We start from the raw sequence: 19,959 nt of genomic DNA on the forward strand, positions 1-19,959 counted from the left end.
TGCACCGCTTTGTATCTCCAATAAAGGCATGTATTATTTTAATCGAAGCAACATTCCGTTGTGAAAAAAGATTGGAACACATTATGAACGGTGGGAACTTTTCACTTCTTAGTCAGTTTTACTGTTAAGGCCCGCATTGAAAATAAACAAAGCACTCTGTCTCATCTAATCTAACTATTCTTTGTGAAAGATGAACATTTCTCATTATTATCCATGTTTCGCGGAGCTAGAGCAACAATATCACAGAAATTACTGATCTGCAATTTCATAGGGCCTCTCAAATGGATGACTAGACTTTCAGTGTAAAACGCATGTTGTGTGGTAAAATTACAGTGGACTGTTACAGTCAGTAATACTACATTCACTTGGGCAATCCAATTGTGTTTTTAACCAACACAGCGCAAGGCGCATTTTAGGTGCCAATTTAAAATGCTCATTTAAATGTTTCGATTAGCTGAGAAGAGATTTATTAAAGATGGACGGATTCCCCCATCCCATAAACTGACTTTCTTGTGAAACCTCTCCAATGACGATCGTTGGCCTCAAATTTCTATATTTAAAGAAAAACATCCAAAGCTCTAAGAAAAATCCTTGCTGATAGCCTGACTCGCCAAAGTTACCAGGTCTGAACAAAATTAGCTATATTGTACTTGGAAGAACTAAAAATGACATTGCCCCAAAGAAAGTCTTTGGGAGGTTTAGTCCCACAGTTTTCGCTGTTAACTGAATCGCTGACCTGTTAACGCAAAAAAAATTAGACCCGGGGGAATCTCAAAATGTCCAATCCAGGTAGACTGTGAGGAAGCAGAGGTCTCATACTTATCCTGCTGGTTCAGTTGAGATTTTACAGTTGATCGTTGCCACTGATTATAAAACGATAAGCGGCGAGGCTGCAGTTTTCAACTGGCCAACAAGCGATAAACCGAGACTAATGTTTCCACCCTCAGTGTTTTCCGGTAATTACATGCTGAGTTAAATAGAACGGGGAGGAAAAAAAATTAAAAAGAAACCGATCGGACATACAGTTGCTCTCTTCTGTTGACTCACCGATTGTAGGACTGCTCAGTGCACAGCAGCTGCAGACTTTAAAATGTTTTAGCAGATATCCCGATCACCCAACCTCCACAAATAACCGCCCTAACAAATTAAAATGAGAGTCACTACATTGGCATATAACGAAGTCCGGCTGAAAATTCCGTTTGCTTTATTTAAATTGGCTCTCAGTGACTACAACAGGTTCTTTGGCGATCCTGCAGAAAGAAGGGAGTTCTGCTTTGTTATGGAAACGACAAATCTGCTCAAAGTAAGGAGAAGCGGGGATACTGGATGGAAGCGTCTAATTAATATTATGCAAGACCAACTCGAAATTCGTTGCAAGAAACAAAACAAGTGCAAATCTTTCCTGTTTACATTTTAGTGTGAATGTGTATTATTTGTATGTTAACGTCAGTCCTCTTTAATTTCTTTTTGAGACGTCATCGAAGCTGCGGGTATAGCTTTAAATATTCATAGGGAAAGAAGGAATTCTTAAAGGAGAACGCGCTACAATCGCAGGTTTACCTTAAAGGTGCTCATTTATATTTTGGTAATTGCATTTTTTAAAATCACGGACAGTGGTGCTTTTCACAACGTTTGTCTCATCGTATCAATTCCTTCTTGTTTGGTCTGATCCGATACATACGAATGTAAATTCAGACCCATCAATCATCCTTAACGATCTAGTCTGGTCTCACTTACTAAACCAGCCCCTAGAGACCAGGGAAGCCTGGGCTGCTTTTGGAGCAATTGCCTTTAAAAAAAGCAAATTAGGAAATTAGAGTAAAGACTAAATCTCCAATTCGAAGCACAATTATTATAGATGATGCAAGAGCTACGAATATTTGTACAAAAAAATCCAATTAATAATTAATAAGTGGTCATGTAACTGGAAACAACGTTTTGCAAACCGAACTTATTTTTAAATGACGTTTTTAAATTGATAATCTCTTTATTAGCCTTTGCTCTTTACTGGAAGCCTAAAGTGGTAATCATATCACGCTTTTGAGTACAACAAACACATAGATATGTAAGTTTTCTTTTTTTGAATTTTTTTCCGGCTTAGAAGATAAATTTAGTAATTGTGTGTGATTTCTTTTTTAAAAAAAAATCAAACTGAAGGTGTTGCTCCAGTCCGGTCAAAGTAACGTTTATTCGTATTAGCAGGATGCTAACGTTATCGCAATCGGGATTAATCAACGGTTTGAGTTTTCCAAAAAAAAGTTCACTATTGCTACCGCTTTATACATGCAAATAACATTTTCCCAATTATTTCCCCCTCCTCCAGATTTGTTTGGAAAAGGAACAGAGGATCTCAAAGGCCATTTGCCAAAGCCTTCAGCGCCATCTAGTGTTAATTTGCGTATTATGTGGGATCCAAATCAATGATACCCCGGTTATTTCGCTTAAAGTCCAAAACGTTCGGTGTGTTGAGAAACGAATGAATATTTCTGCAAATTTTGCTTCAGTGAGATATATAAGAATACTTTAACAGTCCACATTTCGGGGTTAGTGGTGAAGTGATTATGTCCGCCGTTCATATCTAAGGAAGCTGCCCACAAAGACCTTGTAATTTTCGAGGCATTTATTTCTCCTTTATTGGCATTAGTTTGATTTTGACGCCGAGTTAAAAAACGGATCTTCAGAGGTCAAGCAATTGTCATGTCATAAGGTATGGTGGGCCGCCAATCACATTCAACTGTTCTCACAGACAGCAATCCAGGAAATTAAATGCACTGATTATCTTTTGCTTTTTATTACCTTTTAGAGAGTGCGAAACATATATTTTGAGCACACGCATGGGGTTCAGGACAATGTTTAAATATCATAAGCAAAATTTTTAAACAATTAAAAAAAGCATTATATTAAATGGAGAAATGTTAGGTTTGCCAGAAATAAAATTAGACTTCCAAGATTTTTTCACTCTGATCATTGATACCCTGTTAAAAACCCAGTAATCCCTCATCCGGAAGTGTGTAACATCTTCAAGTGTTGGTATAATGAAGCAACACCCTTTCAGACCAGCATCTGCAGTTTGCAGTATCTCTGAGTGAGTTATGACCCTTTCAGTTCATTCATTTCATCAAGATTCCAGCCGCAAGGCATGGACAGCAAAGCCTTTTGAGAAGTGTAAAATTGTTGACAGCAACTGCTCAGTTTCTGCATTTAACTGCAATTGTGCACGCACCCAGAATTGCTCTTGCATTCAGAAGCATCATGATGGAGACTGTTGGTAATTTCAACTTTTCTTTACCAACCAGAATCTAGTCCAGGATATCTTTGAAACGTTTTGATCACATCACACAAGTGCCAAGCAATGACCATCTATAACAAGAGAAAATCTAACCACCACTGTTTGTCATTCAGTGGTATAATGATCACACTGGGGTTACTACTGACTGGAAAGTCAACTGGACTATTCCTAGAAATACAGTGGCTACACGAGCAGCTCAGAAGCTAGGAATCCTGCTGGAAGTAACTCACTCTTGACTCCCTAAAACCTGTACACTATCTACAAAGTACAAAACAAGAGTGCCTTGGAATACTCTCCACTTACCTGAATGGGTGCATCTCCAACAACAGTCAAGACACCATCCAGGACAAACAGCCTGGTTGATTTGAACCACAAACAAAATTGGCAAATTTGATCTAAAATTGGCTGAATGGCAGGAGGAAAGTGGTCATAGTCAAAGGGAATGGAAGACATGATGAATGGTAGAATCCTGGGAACCATCAAGAATCAAAGGGACCTTCATGTATATGCCCACTGTCACTTAAGCTAGCTGGACAGGTAGATAATATTGTTATGAAGGCACAAGATTGCAAGCCTTTATTTTCCAAAGCATAGAGTTTAAGAATGGGGAGGTTCTGCTGGAACTGTGTGAAACATTGGTTGGGCCACAGCTAGAGTGTTACATGTAGTTGTGGAACACACGTTATAGGAGGGGTATAGTTGGACTGGAGTGGTGCAAAGGAGATTCACGAGGATGTGGCCAGGGCTGGAAAGTTTTAGTTATGAAGAGAGATTGGATACACTGGGATTATTCTTCTTGGTGGAGAGGAGACTGAGGGCTGTCATGATTGAAATGTATAAAATTATGGGAAGCATTCAAAGGGTAGACAGGAAGGAACATTTCTCCTTGTTAGAGGGATCAATGACCAGGATTTAAATAATAGATTTAAAGTAAGAGACAGGAGGTTTAGAGGGGATGTGGTGAAATTGATTTCACTCAGAGGGTGGTGGGCATCTCAAACTCCTTGCCTGAATAGGTGTAGAGGCAGAAATGCAAATAATAATTAAGAAGATTTTACATGTACAATTATGATGCCAAGGCATACAGACTATGGGACATGTGCTGGAAAATTGGATTAGAATTGTTAGCTTAGTATCAGAGATAATGGGAACTGCAGATGCTGGAGAATTCCAAGACAACAAAATGTGAGGCTGGATGAACACAGCAGGCCAAGCAGCATCTCAGGAGCACAAAAGCTGACGTTTCGGACCTAGACCCTTCATCAGAGAGGGGGATGGGGAGAGGGAACTGGAATAAATAGGGAGAGAGTGGGAGGCGGACCGAAGATGGAGAGTAAAGAAGATAGGTGGAGAGAGTATAGGTGGGGAGGTAGGGAGGGGAAAGGTCAGTCCAGGGAAGATGGACAGGTCAAGGAGGTGGGATGAGGTTAGTAGGTGGATGGGGGTGCGGCTTGGGGTGGGAGGTAGGGATGGGTGAGAGGAAGAACCGGTTAGGGAGGCAGAGACAGGTTGGACTGGTTTTGGGATGCAATGGGTTGGGGGGAAGAGCTGGGCTGGTTGTGTGGTGCAGTGGGGGGAGGGGACGAACTGGGCTGGTTTAGGGATGCAGTAGGGGAAGGGGAGATTTGGAACTGGTGAAGTCCACATTGATACCATTAGGCTGCAGGGTTCCCAGGCGGAATATGAGTTGCTGTTCCTGCAACCTTCGGGTGGCATCATTGTGGCAGTGCAGGAGGCCCATGATGGACATGCCCTCTAGAGAATGGGAGGGGGAGTGGAAATGGTTTGCGACTGGGAGGTGCAGTTGTTTGTTGCAAACTGAGCGGAAGTGTTCTGCAAAGCGGTCTCCAAGCCTCCGCTTGGTTTCCCCAATGTAGAGGAAACCACACCGGGTACAGTGGATGCAGTATACCACATTGGCAAATGTGCAGGTGAACCTCTGCTTAATGTGGAATGTCATCTTGGGGCCTGGGATAGGGGTGAGGGAGGAGGTGTGGGGGCAAGTGTAGCATTTCCTGCGGTTGCAGGGGAAAGTGCCGGGTGTGGTGGGGTTGGAGGGCAGTGTGGAGCGAACAAGGGAGTCACGGAGAGAGTGGTCTCTCCGGAAAGCAGACAGGGGTAGGGATGGAAAAATGCCTTGGGTGGTGGGGTCGGATTGTAAATGGCGAAAGTGTCGGAGGATGATGCGTCGTTCTCACACACCACCCTACCAACCTCCGGATACCGCCTCTTGCTCCCCAGAGGAGCTCGAACAGTTCATCCACTTCACCAACACCTTCCACCCCAACCTTCAGTTCACCTGGGCCATCTCCAGCACATCCCTCACCTTCCTGGACCTCTCAGTCTCCATCTCAGGCAACCAGCTTGTAACTGATGTCCATTTCAAGCCCACCGACTCCCACAGGTACCTAGAATACACCTCCTCCCACCCACCCTCCTGCAAAAATTCCATTCCCTATTCCCAATTCCTCCGCCTCCGCCGCATCTGCTCCCACGATAAGACATTCCACTCCCGCACATCCCAGATGTCCAAGTTCTTCATGGACCGCAACTTTCCCCCCACAGTGATCGAGAACGCCCTTGACCGCGTCTCCCGTATTTCCCGCAACACATCCCTCACACCCCGCCCCCGCCACAACCGCCCCAAGAGGATCCCCCTCATTCTCACACACCACCCTACCAACCTCCGGATACAACGCATCATCTTCCGACACTTCCGCCATCTACAATCTGACCCCACCACCCAAGACATTTTTCCATCCCCACAACGTCTGCTTTCCGGAGAGACCACTCTCTCCGTGACTCCTTTGTTCGCTCCACACTGCCCTCCAACCCCACCACACCCGGCACCTTCCCCTGCAACCACAGGAAATGCTACACTTGCCCCCACACCTCCTCCCTCACCCCTATCTCAGGCCCCAAGATGACATTCCACATTAAGCAGAGGTTCACCTCCACATCTGTCAATGTGGTATACTGCATCCACTGTACCTGGTGCGGCTTCCTCTACATTGGGGAAACCAAGCGGAGGCTTGGAGACCGCTTTGCAGAACACCTCCGCTCAGTTCGCAACAAACAACTGCACCTCCCAGTCGCAAACCATTTCCACTCCCCCTCCCATTCTCTAGAGGACATGACTATCATGGGCCTCCTGCACTGCCACAATGATGCCACCCGAAGGTTGCAGGAACAGCAACTCATATTCCGCCTGGGAACCCTGCAGCCTAATGGTATCAATGTGGACTTCACCAGTTTCAAAATCTCCCCTTCCCCTGCTGCATCCCTAAACCAGCCCAGTTCGTCCCCTCCCCACACGACACCACACAACCAGCCCAGCTCGTCCCCCCCCACCCACTGCATCCCAAAACCAGTCCAACCTGTCTCTGCCTCCCTAACTGGTTCTTCCTCTCACCCATCCCTTCCCCCCACCCCAAGCCACACCCCCATCCACCTACTAACCTCATCCCACCTCCTTGACCTCTCCATCTTCCCTGGACTGACCTTTCCCCTCCCTACCTCCCCACCTATACTCTCTCCACCTATCTTCTTTACTCTCCATCTTCGGTCCGCCTCCCCCTCTCTCCCTATTTATTCCAGTTCCTTCTCCCCATCCCCCTCTCTGATGAAGGGTCTAGGCCCGAAACGTCAGCTTTTGTGCTCCTGAGATGCTGCTTGGCCTGCTGTGTTCATCCAGCCTCACATTTTGTTGTCTTAGAATTGTTAGCTGTTTGTTTGTAATCAGTGCAGACTTTATAGACTGAATGTCCTCTTTCTGCACTGTAGACCTCTATGACTCTTTGACACTCACTCCCTCCATCACTGATGATCAATAACAGTAAGATGTCCATTCAAAAATGCACTGCAGGGCTCCTTAGACAGCATGTTCCAAAATATAACCACAACTGCTTCCATCCAGAAGGAGAAGGGCACTAGATACCTGGAGACACTACTTCCAGCAAGATCCACCTCCCTCCCTCAGCAACTCAACACCCTGAGTTTGAAATATTTTGCCATTCCTTCAGTGTCACTGTGTCAAAATCTCCAACTGGATCTCCATTCCTAACAGCATTGTGTGAGCACCAACAACACATGGAGTGTTGCGGTTCAAGATAATAGCTCAACACCACCCTCCCGAGAGCAATGTTGGCTGGCCTATAACTGATGGCTCAGCTATGGATACCCAATCTATAATACTATCTATCAGTATGCTCCATGACGTATGTACTATGAGCTAAACTCCAAAGCAGTACTAGTTGGGTGTCATCATAATTGGAAACGCCCTGACTCTCACCAAATGGAAAACAGATGTTCCATGGTTAGTTCGGTGATTCAGGTTGACACTAATGATTTTTTGTTATTATTTGAAAAAAATGCAGAACTCTCCCAATGCCTGGGCCAACATTCTTCCCTTAAACACAGTGATGAAAAATATTATAACTGGTTATCCACTTCATGACATAAAGCTGCATTTCCCTATTCAATAGCGTACTTCTCCAAATTAATTAATTTGATATGAAGCACACTGAAGCGTTTCTGGGAGAACTGATTCAACAATAATACCTCTGTATAAGTAAGTTTAAATTAATTCATAATTGCCATTATTTCATAGGATAAAATTGGTGGTAATTAAGCTGAAATTGATATGTTCACCAAGATAGTATAATTTCATAGGGGAGTTAAGGATGAAGTTTGTAACTGAAGCAAATAGCTACTAGAACAGTAACAGCTTGTATTTATATAATGGCTGTAACTTAAGATGAACCAAAATGTCTCACAAGATCATTATAAAACTAAGTATGACTCTAAGCCACATAGGATGTTAGCTCCGCTAGTTGATCAACAGCTTGATTAAAGAGATGTTTTAAAAAGTGTCTTAAGGGGAGAAAATGAAGTGGACAGTTCTAGAGAGGATATTCCAGAGATTGGGCCTAGGCCTGAAGTCTTGGCCACCAATGATGAAGCAACTAAAATTGGGATACACAAAAGACTAGAATTAGACCAGAACTGCAGATATCTCTGAGGGTTGAGACCATGGCAAGATATAAAAATAAGGATGAGAATTTTAGAATAAAGATACTGTTTGATTTGAAGACAATGTACAGCAAAGGATTGGTAGATGAAATTAGACTTGTCGCCAGTTAAGAAACAAGCAGCAGAGATTTGGATGACTTTAAGGTTATGAAGAGTAGAATGTGGCCTACAAGCTAGGTGTCCATTTGGAATATTCACATCTTGAGGCAACAAAGGCATGAATGAGGGTTTCAGCAACAGGTGGCTACAACTAAGTCAGACAATTTTACAGGAGTGGAAATATGTCAACTTAATGGTGGCACAAATATTTAGTTGCAAGTTCAACCTGAGATTAAACGTTGAATCAAAGTTGCAGATGTGTTGAATTCATCAAGTTGCCATGCAGAGAGACGGAATCGTTAACTATGGCACAAGGTTTGATGAGAGCACCAAAAACAGGGGCTTCATCTTCCCCCTATGCAATTAAAGGAATTTCTTTTCATCCAGTATGGAATATCAGATAAGGAGATAGATATTTTCACAGCAATGGGGGACTATCACAGCCACAATATTTCCCCTTCAGCAGTACTTTGACGATGATGCCAGGTATTAATTTCCATTCCATGAAACTGGAATGTTTGTTTTCTTTATTTTATCCTTGGGATGTGGGAGTGGCTATTTGTTGTTGTCCATTTCCAATTGCTCTTGAACTGAATGCTGTAGTAGGCCATATCAGAGGGCAGTTAAGTATTAAGCATCTAACTGTGGTAACTGGAGTCATATATAAACCAGCAAGATGAGGATAATAGATTTTCATTCCTTAAAGTACATCACTGAACCAGATAGGTTTTATGGCAAATAACAATGCTTTCATGGCTAAAATTAGACTATATTTTAAATCAAAAGGTCTCGCTTATTAATTCGCCATCTGCTTTGGTGAGATGCAAATTCATGTTCCTGCAAGTATTAGCCAAGACTACTTGTCTAATGATAACCCCAGTACACCACTGTCTCTCACAGGTCTCTTCATTTAGAATATCTGCCATCCTTAGAAAGCAGTTCATCCAATCTAAGTCCAATCTATGTATAAAATCTTGTAAATTCAGGAGTGAATGAGAGAAAACAGCCATTGAAATGTCAAATATATAAAAGTTAAAAGTGAAATTCCACCCTTTGTTTTCAGATCATCTCTGATTACAGATAACCCTGAGATAGCCATTGTTCCTTAGACTATTGTTCTTGCCGCATTCTGAGATCCACATTCAATGCTAAGCATGGTCACTTGCACTCCCAAACCTCTCTTCAAAAGCATCAATACAGTATCTTAGAGCTCTCCTGATCTTCAGGTTCATTTCATTCTTTGCCACCTTCAAAGTTTGACTAAAATCTTTGAGTAGAATTTTCTACTTCCTTGAGCAACGTGGCCAGTGGTAAGCAATATGGGAAAGTATTGTCAAAATGAAAATCAGAATCTTAATATCACAAAAAAGTTCAGATTTCTCTGTCACATTCGAATAGTGATCCTTATTAAAGAGCAGCAAATACTTTATCTCCACCTCCATCTACATTTCCATCATTAGCTCAAATTTCTATGCGGCTTCCAATTCCGTTCTGCTTTGAGAAGCTAGATGGTGCCAACTCCCAGTGTGCAAACCAGAAGGCTTTCCTGTCAGCAGCAGTTTGCCACTTGAATTTCCAGGCCTTCAGCTAGCAATCCTGTATGCTCCAATGCTCTCCTCCACTGTTCATCTAAGCAACTTTAGAATGGCGAACCACCAGCCTCACCATGACAAAACCATTATGCCTGCATCAAAAGATGTAACTCTTCAGCCCTTCAAGATTTCACTTTGGAGCTCAGAGACATTTGCAAAATGCAATCTCTCTCAGATCACCTTGCTGCAGGGACCCACATATACCTTATGCATCTCATGACTCCAATTTTTGATTCTTTGCACGTACCCTTTTCATACATATTTGGGGGCTGTCAGCTGTACGGCTTACATTTTTGTGAAGAAAAAGGGATTGGAAGCTTGCAACAGTTCAGAGCATTGAACTTTCAAAGGTGTGCACATGTTGGTGCTCAGTACTATGCTACATCAATGTCATATCTATTGCATGCAACAGCAGTTTGCACTGCAAACACTGCATTTGCCTCAATTGATTAGCCATGTGTGAAAATTGAGGGGAGCTTATTTTTGTGGGTGAAGGGAATCTATCAGCAATTAGGAGGTAATGATATATTCACTTAAAGTGTTCATTTGATTCCAATTTCAGCTGTTGGCTATAGTCAGTACTGCAGATCAGTCCAAATATTACAAGTGTAGAGTCATGGTGCTGTGGAACCATCATTCCAATGTGTGGGCCTTTTGTTTCTGAAAAGAGACAAAGGAAGGGAATGAGTACGATGATAGTGGATGGAAAAGCATTTACTGATAATGCAGAAGCAGGAGAAGTGATACAGTGTCCCCGGTGAATGAGTTGGAAGTGCAGAGGGAAAGGAAGGTTAGTCGTTTGGGAGGATGAGGTGGGTGAGACCCACTGAATGGGTATTATACATGCAAAAATGAGTGACAGAATTCGAGTAAGTGATGGCCCTATGACCATGGGATAGCAAAGTGAATGTGAAGCAATTATCTTTTCAGTGTGTGGAAGGTTATTAACCTTTTCCCTAGACTGCTGTGTGTTACATTTCACCTGGATACAGTACAGAGAAAACAGCCATTGAAATGTCAAATATATAAAAGTCAACAGTGAAATTCCACCCTTTGTTTTTCAGATCATCGTTATCTCGGAACAGGCTGGCTGAGTCTATTGATGTGACCGACTTTGCCAGTTAGCAGGAGAAGGTGCTGCCTTCTTTTCCACCACCTTTTACACCAGCATTTCCAAGTTCCCGGGGTCAGTGAACCAATGCTTTTATGGACCATTTCCTTCAGGATTATAGTGCAGGACATCAGTGTAAAGGGTAATTCCTGGCTTGTAGCATCTGACATGGTGCAAGACTGAGATTTAATTTTGATGGCATGTATGTTACAAAGTCCTGGCAGCCATAAGTACCCCAGTTCACTTGCTCAATGATACCGTGGCACAAAGAGGCCAGTTGCAAAATTATTGAGGTGTACAATAGAAGATTGTGTAAGAAATGTCATCAGGTGGACTAGACCCCAGAATCTCCCTCAAGAAAACATTTTGTCAAAAAACAGGGACATTTACCTCTTTTATTTCTCTTCTCAGGATTGAAATCTGTTAGAAATGTTAAAAGATGTCATTTAATGACAGCTACTTGAAACGTTAAATATAAAGTCACCATAGTTCTACTAGGGCTGCTCACTCACTGTAGAGAGATGACTGGTGGTTGTTTAACCTGAGGGCCAACACATGTCAGGTGAGGGGAGAGGTTGAGAAGGAGAGTCTTCATGTTTACCTCAGCCAGAGTCGGAATTGAACCTAGACCGTTAGCATCGCTGCATTACAAACCAGCCGTCCAACTAACTGAACTGTCTAAATGCTTAAAATGTTAAATTAGTGCTCAAAGTAAAAATTAGGAAAATTTCCATTAAGGTTCTAGACTAATGGAATGAAAGTGTCATTGATACTTCTACAACTCATGCAGTGATGACCTTTAAGATGTTTATTCCTTTTCACCTCCTTCTACCTCCGCTTCTTTTAGTCTTACTCCTTGTGTATTCACAAGGCATTCACAGTGCCCTTTAACATTCATGTCTCTGATCCTGAATAATTTTCCCTCAGTGAATGCTTTGACTTAATCTCCCTATGCTTCTACCCGAATGGATTTCTGCATACAATGCTGAGCTATCTTCCATTGCCTTCTGGAACCACATCTTTGGCAATGAATTCTGCACCAGACAGGATCCCTTTTGCTTGGCACCAATATTTTCCCTCAATCTACACAGGTCCTTCCGGCCCCTTACTCTCTTTTGGTCCATTTCTTGACAACTCCTAGTGCAAAATGAGCCATTTCAATCTCTCTCTGAACTAGACGTGCTCTGTTTTCTCAAGTAAAACCCTAACATTGTCACCAAATACTTGAAGATGGTGTTGCTGATAACTGCTCAACCATCTGGGAACTTGTAGAGTCAGATTATCAACTCTCTAACTGTCCTCCTACTTACCATGGCTTATGACCCCACCATTGAACATCAATCATTTCTACATCTATAAATGACCTCATGTCCTCTAGAAATCTTCCTTCAATAACCTCATAGTCCTTCAACATGAGCTGCCTGCATCGACCTTCTATTCAATGATCACAAACTGTGTGACCCTAATATACCTTTACTTCACCTTGTTCCATTCAACTGATTTCTTCCTATCTTGACTATTTTTTCTCCCTTTGTCCAGTCTCTTTCCCCTACATCTGTGACTCTTCTGATGCTACCTGTTACTTTTACGATTTCCAAATTCCTGGCCCCCAGCAGTTTTCTTTTCATTATGCATGACCAATATCTCGCTACACTTCCAACTCCTTCCAGGATGTCTTTTTTCCATAAACAGTGGCCCAATGAGTGTTCATATAACTTCATTTGACTGAAATTATTCACAATTAATGAAATTATTGACAAATTCTTTATCAACTCATTTTATGCCCTCAAAAGAAAATATTTTGCTTTGAATGCCCACAAGCTGGATTCTGAATTTATTTCTCTTTTGGTGGGAATATGTGGGACATTTCTTGCCCCAGTCTTACTTAGACCTAATTCCTCAACTCTTTTTCAGCTATATTGCTGAATGTATTGATGCTGCTGCTTATTCTCAAGCTAAACTAGAAAAAGAGTGGTTATTGTGCTTAGATTTCCATCGTTCTCCCATCTTCACCTGACACACTCCAACTCTCCTTTTCCCTTCCTTGGTGGCTTTGTCTCCAATTCTGCAAAAGGCTATAAACTATGTTTATTTTATGTTTATTGACTCCCACATCACAATGAACAGCTATTCACATCTCCTTCCTGTAAGGATTTCATTTCATTCTCCTAGATTCTCTGTATCCTACAGATCATACCTGTTCTGATGATGCAAGCTTTCATACCATCTCTTCTAAATGTCTTTCCTTTTCCTCAAAAAAAGCATTCCTTCATACTGCAGGAGATAGAGTCCTACACATCATTAGTCTACTTCCCTATCATTGTCAATGCCCATTTCCACGTCACCTTTTCAGGCAAAAATTTAGTTACAACTAGCCTTTTATAGGCAACACAGTGGGGACCTGGAGGAACGCAGCAGGTCAGGCAGTGTCAGAGGAATAGGGAAGTCAACATTTCGGGTCTTTTCTACTCCTCTGATTGAGCCTGACCAGCTGTGTTCCTCCAACTCAACACTGTGTTGCCTCTGACTCTAGCAGCTGCAGTTCTTGGTATTTCCAACTAAGCTTTTATCTCCTCTTTCCTCACAATTCAAGACCCCAAACAGTCCCTTGAGGTAAATTAGCAAAAAATGTGTTCTTTTTCTTCAATTTAATGAATGCATTCATTGTTCAGCATGTGATCTGCTCTATTATGGGACACCAAATTCAGATTGGATGATTGTTTTGCAAAATACTATGCAATGTGACGCCAAACATACAATCTCTTTTAATATTAACTCTCTGTTTTGCCCTTATGCTGAACTTTTTGTCCTTAAGGGAGATGCCCCACTGTGCTTCCTGGGCGCTAACCCTCTCTGGGTCTTCCTTCGCCTTTTGGCCCTGTACTCACTTCCCTCATTGCTGTGCTCACATCCCCCATTACCCATTCTCACTCCCTCAGTGTTCCCTGTCCAGGCTGAACCGCAGTTCAATAGCGTGCTTCTTCACTGTGCATGCATAAGATGTCATCAAAATTCTAAGTGACAGCATAGAGAGTCTGACACTCTGTGTACAGGCCTGTCTGCTATGACACAATAATTGCGCTCTTGTGCAACCCTGCGCTATAGAAAATTGTGGAATAAAAGTAACAGGCTTTATGGAAAAAGTAAGGTTGGAGCAGACCACCAAAACTATTACTCAAAATCGAAACAAATATAGTAGTTAGCCTAACACAAAGGATTGCACAGTTTAAATAAACGTTAATTCATATCTAATAATAAAATAATACAGTAAATTTAAACACTCAACCTTGAAAGAAATTGAAAATAACTTGCTGGGGGAGGAGGATGGTTTTGAGGTTGCTTAGTTGATAATACAGGGGCTGATGATGATCATCATCATCCCCTTCATATGTAGTTGTGGTTGCTGGGTTACGACGAAAATTAGTTAATCCAGAAGTGGGTGGCTGTGGTTCATTGTCATTCTGTTGTTTCGGAGTTGGCTTAAAAAAGACATCGAGGTTTTGCAGCTTTGCCATTTTTCTTCTTTCATGAAGAAGCTGGCCATAGGGTGCCAAATAAGATCTTATTCTATGAACTGCTACCCTGTTGCGTTTTGCATTGTAATCATTGTCCTCTAAGAGCTGCAGCTGCTTCTCACCTTCCCTTAGGATAGAAGATAAAACAGAAGTGAAAAGCTCTCGTGGTGCTGCATCCTGGACTTCATCTTCTTCTTCTCCAGCTTCCACTTACCCCTCAGTGACAAGTTGTTGTAGATCAGCTGTAGAAAGGTCTTCACAGTGGGTCTCAAGCAGCTCTTCGACATCCTCATTCTCCATGTCTTCAAATCCAACTTGCTTTGAAAGAGTAACACAATGTTCTTTGATTCTTGGGAGCTCCTCTGATATCTCAAAGCCTTTAAAATTACGAATAAAATTTCCACCAAACTGCATACAAGCAGTCCTTACTGATATCACCCCAGGCTTCAATATCACAAGTTGGTTCATTACATTCAAAATGCTTTATAACATCTAGCTTCGCTTCAAGTGTTATAGCCTTTCTTTTACGTTCACCAGCCCCAATTTTATCACCAGGTGGCTTCTTGTAAACATTCTTTGTCCTCCCATATTTATGGGTAACACAGCCGAAGTTGCAAAAACAAAGAACAAGAGTTATGGAGTACCCTTCAAAAAGCAATTCACAACAAAGCACGCAGGTCATGTGATATTAACATGAACATGTGATATTAATGTGAAGAATCGGATGGTGTACCCATTGTATTCCCCTGCCCACTGCCACACTTAAAATGTTGGGGATGGAATCATCTAATAGTTAATACGCATATGCAAAAGCTCACGTTTTACACACAGTGTTCACCCATTCATCAACCACATTACAGCCAATTCGTGTTAACAAAACACACATAATGACAAAAAGGACTGTATCTGCATTTCCAAATTAGCATGCATTCATGGTTTCCCATAGTTGATGGCGTCAGCAGACATTACTATATCGATAACACATTTTACAGCCTTCCGGACTCAGCATTGAGTTAAATAATCTCAAATCATAACTCCTGACTGCATATTATTTACTTTTCCTTTGCAGGTTTTACTTTTATTCTAATTTTGCTCATGTTTTCACTTTCACACAGCAGCTGTTGATCATTCTGCCAAATGTACCTCCTCTTAATCTGTTTCTTCACTTTTCCCATTACCATTTTCTTTGGTCCGGACCAATCACTCTTTCATCATTTACTCTTCCACTCAAAAATTATCTTTCCTCTTTATCTTCTCTCATCCACCTCTTTTTTCACTGGCTTCAATCCTTTATGACACACAAATAGAAGCATAATTAGACCCATTGAGCATGTTCCATTGTTCAATAAGAACATTTCTGATGTTTGTGTTTCAATTTCCTCATTCTCATCTACTGTCAATGGTCTTTGATTTCCCTTCCTAACAAGAATCCCTCAACCTGTGTCTTAATAATACTCGATGATGCTGCCTTCACTGCCTACACTATCTTCTGAGATTGAGATGTCTAGAGTCGCGCAACACTATGAGAGAAAATCTCCTCCTCATCTCTGTCCTGAAAGAGCGATCCCAAATTTGAAAGAGTATCCCTTGTACTCCATTGAATAAAATCCTAACTGATTCACCCTCTTCTCAGATGTCAGTCCTGCCATCTCAGGAATTAGTTTGGTAAACCTTTACTGCACTCTCTCTATGGAAAGAACATCCTTCCTCAGATGAGGAGACCAGAACTGTACATAATATTCCAGGTGTGGTCTCATCAAGGCCTTGTACAATGGCAGCAAGATGTCCTTGTATCCGTACTTGAATCTTCTGGCTTCTAAGGCCAATATATCATTTGCCTTCTTTACTGCCTGAAGCACCTGTCTACCTTAAGCAACTGGTGCACAAGGCACCCAGGTTTCATTGCAGACTCCCCTCTCCCAATTTATAACCACATAGATAGCAATCAGCCTTCCTGTTTTCGCTTCCAAAGTGGATGACTCGACATTTACCACATTATATGCATGCATTTGCCCACTCACTCACCATGTGCAAATCACACAGAAGCATTTGTGCATCATCCTTATAGCTCACCATTAGACCATAAAATCTAGAAGCAGAATTAGGCCATTCAGCCCATCATATCTGTTCTGCCATTTGATCATGGCAGTGGTAACCTCACTTTGTGCCTTAATGGGATGTCTGAAAAAAATTTTAGTTCACTCTTTTCAGTATCACATCATTTTTGATGTTGCAGGAAGAGAACACCAATATTTCAGAAATACTAGTTTTCCAATTGTTGAAGTGTCTAAAATCGAGTCATCAAGATATTGGCTCAGTTCATTTCTTACTTCTAAGGCCTAGATTCTCCAAGAGACTGGCACAAAGGCCAAAATGTCTATTTTAGATCACTCTTGTTCACGTCCCTCAATGCCTATATTTTGAGATGATACAGCCACAGAAGCAGCTTTTCATAATCCTTAGGTGAGCAGCTTACCCGTGACATTAACTGCTTCTGCCTCAGGCAGGATTTTCTTTTCAGATAAGAGCAGACTGGTATCCTTGCGAGACCTAACTGATTTACATCCTTGGTGGACAGTTCCTTTCATATACGCATTTGTTTCTTCTCCAAGGACATTTCTCACTGTTTTTACGCAATTGCTTTGTCTATGCCCAAGTGACTAGAAATGAAGTACTCAGAAAATGAATCCCTTAGAAATTTATTGGGAATATCTTGGGATTGTCCTAGCCTGTTAATTGGGATGTCCCATTCTGACAAAGGCCCAAGAAACCTTGTGTAACATTAAGTCAGAGATAGTAATAAGTGCTGAAACTGGTGTCAGAGATAACACAGTGTGGAGCTGGAGGAACACAGCAGGCCAGGCAGCAGCAGAGGAGCAGGAAAGCTGATGTTTCAGGTTGGGACCCTTCTTCAGAAATGGGGGAGGGGGAAGGGAGCTCTGAAATAAATAAACAGAGGAAGGGTGGGGAGCTAGGGAAGGGAGATGGGATGGTGGTAGGTCAGTGCAGTAGGCAGTGGTGGGGAGGAGCGGATAGGTGGGAAAGAAGACGGACAGGTCACGGAAGTGGAGATGAGAGGGGCTGGGGAAGGTAGGTGGGATGGCAATAGGTGAGTTCAGGTAGGCAGTTGGTTGTTATGTTATATGTTAGAACTACTGATACTGACCTCCTCCTTTACCGTGACTACTATTATTTTCTCCAAAATTAAGAAAATCCCAAGAAGTGTTGAAGGTCTGCAGATATTGGCAAGCCCAACAGCCTAACAGGCCAACTGTGAATCATAGCTACATCCAGCATTGCAATTACTAGTTGCAGCGCCATTTAGTTGCCATTTCATTTTGCTCTATTTGATGAGCAACTTGCAGAATGGGATATTGCTGAGGTAAGAGAATCTAAAGAAGGAAATTTTGTTCATCCTAATAAACACAAACATTTTAGGGTGAGAGGAGAAAGATGTAAGAGAGATCTGAGGAACAGCTTTATCAAACAGTGGAATGAACTGCCAGAAGAAGTGGTAGATGCAGGTACAGTTACAACATTTAAAAGATATTTGGACAGGCGCATGAATAGGAAAGGCTCAGAAATATATGGGTCAAATGCAGTCAAATGGGACTAGTTTAATTTGGGAAATTTGGTCAGCATGGACAATTTGGACTGAGAGGTCTGTTTCTGTGCCAAATGACTCTATGACTCAATGAAATGTATTCATTTACACTGGCTGACATAAATTTCAAAGTTTCTAGACTGGTAACATGAATAAAAAATCTGTATTTTTATACAAGATTTAAGAACATTAAAATAAACTAATGGGTTGAGGTATCATGCCATTATACTTGACAGCATTAAAGACAAATGGCATTTAGTGCAACAAATTTTAAATCTCACACTTGTAGCAAACATTTATTTTCGGCACTGATGCAAATAATTCATCCGGCTAAAGGAAAAGTAATCTTTAAAACATAATGGGTTTGAGTGGGAGGAAGGAGTTTAATCTCATAAAACTGACACTGGATCCAGATCCCTACATTATCCCATCATCTTCTAGATTTCACTGAGGCAGGATTGAAAGTGAGCAGGGAGCCATGTGCAGATGTTGGTTATTGTGACTCCCTAGGATAGTCCACTGAAAATCTAGCTCAATATTCCCAGAGTTGTCTCAAAACCTAAAGATTTTAAAATGTACACAATGTTCCCCAATTTTCAGACCCAGATTGATAAAAAGTCCAGACCAGGTTTCAGTACTGATTAAGATTCACTGTTTTACAAGGAATTAAACTGTACCAACAGGCAAAACAATTATAAACTCTCAACATGTAATACAACCAATAAAAACTCTAATCCCCTTATACATTTACCCTCATATGCACAGACAAATAGCCAGGATGAAATGGGTTGTGGACAGAGGGAAAAACTGTTCAGTAGTCTGTGTTCTAGCTTCTGAGTTTGAGATGATCTTTACGAATCTTCTGCTATTGACCAGCTTCAGTTTTCTTTCCCCAGATGGTTCCACTGGTTGATAAGAGACACACAGTGGCTGATTTAGTTATAAAAAGACTCTGGGTTATCATTTAAACATCACAGCTTTTTGCAACTGTTGCAGGAAGGACAGACTAGTTATCTTCACGTTTACAGTTAGTTTTGACTGCAAGTAAAGAGAGGTTACCCTCAAGCTGGGCAACAACGCAACACATCTCCTTCTGTTTGTTAATTTGATCCCAACTCTGACTTGTTCAGATAACTGAGAACCAACCACACAGTAGTTGGCAGGAAAAAAATCTCTGTCATTGATAAGTGGTCACTGGTCTAGATACAACTCAATTTCTTATTGCCAGTAAAAGCTGATCTGTAGACCAAAATGTCTGCAACTCAATTCTTCAATTATTGTTTGTTCAAACAGTTGTTCACATGCTGCCTGGTTTCAAACTTCAACTACTCTGAACCAATGGTTTATAAAACAGCTGTTTCTCATTTCAGTCCACAGTTTCTATAAACATGAAATAAAAAGTCATGGCCTTACATGGCTAAGTAATTAAAATAATAAAATAAATGATAAAATACTATTGTAACACCAAATGCTGCATTCAACAGCAGGAGCACCTGATTCCTAAGCAACTTGTTAGGGTCACTGAGATAAGTTCCCAGTGGGGTGAACATTCTTAACAAGCTGGAAAAATTTTGATCGTTGGAACTAAAGTGCACCAGCTATGGATGTTGAGAGTATGCTATTCAAAACACAACCTTTTGGATCAAGACCTCGTTCCCAATGTAACAGGCAGGAACACATTGCCAATGTGCATATCACGAAAACTGCTTTCCCCACGC

The sequence above is a fragment of the Stegostoma tigrinum genome, chromosome 6, assembly GCF_030684315.1.
Source record: "Stegostoma tigrinum isolate sSteTig4 chromosome 6, sSteTig4.hap1, whole genome shotgun sequence".
In the NCBI taxonomy this organism is placed as follows: domain Eukaryota; kingdom Metazoa; phylum Chordata; class Chondrichthyes; order Orectolobiformes; family Stegostomatidae; genus Stegostoma; species Stegostoma tigrinum.